This window comes from Mauremys reevesii, linkage group 1, assembly GCF_016161935.1.
Source record: "Mauremys reevesii isolate NIE-2019 linkage group 1, ASM1616193v1, whole genome shotgun sequence".
Classification (NCBI taxonomy): domain Eukaryota; kingdom Metazoa; phylum Chordata; order Testudines; family Geoemydidae; genus Mauremys; species Mauremys reevesii.
The window spans coordinates 217582864-217587265 of record NC_052623.1 but is presented as its reverse complement, the minus strand read 5'-3'; positions in this window follow the sequence as shown (position 1 = coordinate 217587265).

The window sequence follows — 4402 nt, the reverse complement described above, 5'->3', positions numbered from 1 at the left end:
TTTATTTCCTAACACAGACAAATCTCTCTGAACCCTAGTTAATTTTATAGACACAGACTGGGTGTCAGTAATACCTGCTGATATTGATGCCTGCAGCACTTTGCACAAACACCCATATTTAACCACCAGCAATAAAATGATGGGTAGTAGTTCTCCTGATACATGCAGCTCCTTCCAATAGTGCCTTTGCTCTGCTTTATTTCCAAAGAGCTCACTATAGGTGCTCTTCCCTCTGAGCCTGAAGTCTGAGTACCACTGAACTACAGGATCCGTATCAGGCAATGCTAGACAGATGCCAGTAAACACTGAAATTCCCACTGCACCTCCCAGCCTTGAGAACTCCACAGCTGACTGTAGATTGCTCATCTAGCAATCTCCAAAATGCAGTAACACATAGGATTTGGATTTTCTCACCATTGCAAGGAGGGAGGTGAAAGAAGATAATTTCTACAGGGAGGGGATGGGGAAACTGAAGAAAGTGAAAGATCTAGGCATGAAGATCTCAAGGAAAGCAAAGAAAGATCTCTCAGTGGGAGTATTTGTTCAAATGTACTCAAAGAGTGACAATGAATCAATATATATGAAAAACTACTAACAAATTTAAAAATAATTTACTAAACAACTGTGTATTTCCATTTATGCTTTGACTGTATTTTTTAAAGTATCCCTGGCTCTTCAATGTGTTCCACAGATTCTGAGAAAACTGGAAACATTTCCATGGCACTGCTAATGCGCCCCTGAGACTGCAATACACTCAGCATATGGTTCAGTCTTCCAAGAAAGGTCGTGAAGAATAACTTCTACTAACATGGGAAACAGACAAAATGAAATTACATGAGTTGGGATTTACCCAAGAGCTGGGGTTAACACTCCTGCATCTCTTGTAAAAAGTGCCAAAGAATTTTTTGTGACTATGAGTATAGAGGAGATCAGTTTTATATCTCATCTGGAAGAATATTATACATCATTCATCATGAAGGTTTTCCCCCTCCTTAGGTCTTCAAAGGTGAAGTCATAGCAGCAGGAGCGTCTCTGGCCTTCTCATCACTTCCTGTCACCTTCATAAGTCCCAAGAGGTAAAAAAGAGAAGAATAAAATTCGCTGGTAAAACTATTGAGATTCCTGCTACTTCTGGTGCCTGGTAAGAACCTAGAAATCTTGCCCAAGCCCTACAAAACACAGAGTCAATCCAGGTGCACAGGAAGTGCACAGCTTCCCTACACATATGTACAAACTTCCCCTCTCACTGGATCTCAGAGCCACCTGTCTGAGTCCAGCCTGAGTCCAAACATGTACATAGCAATTTTTAGCCCTGCAGGCTGAGCCCCGCAAGCCTAAGTCAGCTGGCCCTGGCCAGCTGCGGGTCTTTTATTGAAGTGTATGTGCTGAGAGGCTAAAGAACACCTGATTTCAAAGAACCAAAACCACAGAGGAATTGTTCATTTCCAAGAGAAATAGACTTTTTTGCTGCTGACTGGAACAGACACTGGCATTTAAAGTGAAAGGCCTCTCAGGAAAATCAGGGGGAAAATCTATGTCACTTTGTGAGCTTTGTGTTTGAAATAATAAACTGTGTCATGAGGAAAAGGCCTAAAAGAAACTGAGACATGGCGTTAGACTTTCCTGAGTGGGAAAAACAGGCTAGCATGCCTCCAGTTGTATACATATATTGCAGCATGCAATACCAGGGACAACCACTGGGGGTCAAGTATTAGTTAAGTTGGCCTCTCTCTTTGTCCCTCTTTGAGAATTTATGTGTGTGTGTGTTTGCATATGTGCGTTCAACTGTTTTCACTATTGTAATGATCAAGTGACTGTATGAATCCTAGTTTATGTTAACTATGGGCTAGGTGCTCACAACACTTCCTGGTAAAGCTCCCTGTCACAGAAGCAGAATTATTCAAACTGACACTTAAGTTTGATCTTGGCACTATAATATTGTATTTTTATTTTTTATTACAGAAGCACATACAGGCCTCAACCAAGATCAAGGCCCCACTGTGCCAGGCCTTATACAAACCCATAATAAGAGACTGGTCCCTGTCTGAAAAGTTCAACATCTAAACAGAGAAGACAGACAGAGGGTTGGGGGAGAAACAGGCACAGAGAGGGGACTGGCCTGCTTGGCCTCCTTTCCCTCCCATGGCTGGGAATGGGCAGGAGCACTTGGCCCATCCTCCTCCACAACCCTGACTATCTTGTAGAGCCAGTAGAAAGGATACCATGAGAGGGAACAGGCATATAGCATTTTCTCTACATGGTACAGTCTGGTGGGTTGGTCTGCAACTGGCATCCAATATCCTCTATGGGTTGGAGAATGGGAATGGAACAGTCCTTCCTTGTTCCCGTCAGCTGATGAATCTAATAAGATCAGACTTTCATGGTAATTGCGGTGCTCCAGCTCCTAGCCAAGACACACCAGTGCTGAGGCCACCGCAGAAACGAGAACTCCAGTGAGAACAAGAGTTAACAAACACTTTTTTGAAACATAATACTGGTAGTTTTGGGTCTATTCTTATTATATCCACATCTTGGGTCTAGAGCTAACTATAGTGGTCTACTGGAGAGTGCAACTATCTCCCCAAGGGATGTGGTGGAGGCCCCATTACTTGAGACATCAAACACCAAGCTGGACAAAGCATTGGTTTATAGTACGTAAGAGCTTTTCCCAGCTCTTGCTTTTCTGATTGGTTTGCTTCTTTTCTAGAGTCTACTCAGTTTATGATTTCACCAGGCAGTAATTTGCAGGAAGTAAATCATGGGTTCAGCACCAAGCAGCTGCTAGAAGTAACTAGGACTGATGGAGGAAGGTGAACTTAGGTTTCAACAGGTGATGTCACTAACAAGGGCCAGGTGGGCGGCTGCATGTGGGGCTGTGCAAGATGCATCCCCGAGCAGAAAATCTTGTGTGCTCTAACTGTCCATTTCATTTTGTCTTAGGCAGGGGTTTTCAAACTGGGGGCCAGAACCCCTCAGGGGATCGTGAGGTTATTACCTGGGGTGTTGCAAGCTGTTAGCCTCCACCCCCAAACCCCACTTTGCCTCCATCATTTATAATGGGGTTAAATATATTAAAAAGTGTTTTTAATTTATTGGGGGGGGGTCACACTCAGAGGCTTGCTATGTGAAAGAGGTCACCAGTACAAAAGTTTGAGAACCACTGGTCTTAGGTGACTCGAATGTTCAAAAGTTTAGGATCTCAAGGGTGAATATGAAGACCAGGTACAGGCATCTGAAAGATCTGAACACTTAGGGGAAAGAGGAATTACTTTGGATGGTACAAAGGGACCATAACTTGGAGGGAATTAGATTAAATTGGACGGAAAGGAAAAAATTAGGCTAGACAATCAGTTAACATTTCCTCAGATTGAGGTCTTACTGGGCTGTGGAATAATGTACCCCAGGAAAATGGTGGAAGCCCCATAATTTAAAAGTAGGAGTAGATAAAGTCCAAGAAAATATACTGTAAGGAAAAAACCTATTCTGTTTTGGGGTGGGATGAGCAAGATGTGAATTTTCTCCAACTCTAATTTCAACAATTTTAGTTCGTGTCTAACAATGCACAGGATGAGCTGGAAAAAACAGCTGTATTTTCTTGGATAGACACCAAGTGACTCACGATACAGCCATTGGGGTATTTTCTACATTGTAAAGTTCTGGAATTAACAGTATTCCATTGTTTTCCATCTCTAATTGTCACAGTAGGAAAAAGCTTTTCTTTTACTGGTGTGTCTTGGTGTCAGTGAAAGGTACTAGATATGACAGCTTCCTAATCTTTTTGCTTCAGTTGAGATTTGATGATACCTCAACACAGTTTGCCACCACCTCTCTGGAAAAGTCTCTCTCTCTCTCTCGTACAGCACCCAAAAAATATGTCAGACACATATGTATATTTAAATAGATATATTAGTGGACTATCCTGCAACCCTCCTCCTGTATTTATATTCCTGGCATATAGTTGATCATCAATTGAATGACTGAACATTTTAAAAAAGAACAATAAAGGATGAAAAATAATGAGTGTGGAAAAATAGTAAATAGTACCATTCACACACAAAAACTGCTTCCATACACCTAAGCATGTGACTATTTATTTAACAGCACGTATTCAGCATAGCAACCCCCAACCACTGATACAGACTAAAGCTCTTCTGCTTAAATGTTCATTGATAGCAAATACGTTGCAGAAAGATGGTTAAACCAAAGAGCCATTCAAAATATTGGATGAATTAATATTAATAAATTCTGTTTTATCTGCACTTAGATAGATAGATAGATCGATAATCATTTTCATACCTATATAAATCCCTACCACAAAAGATTTCACAGCAATCTGCAAGCTCTGAATACAGGGAACATTCCCCCACTTCTGGAGAGGAACAGGCCTGCCATTCTGGCCAGT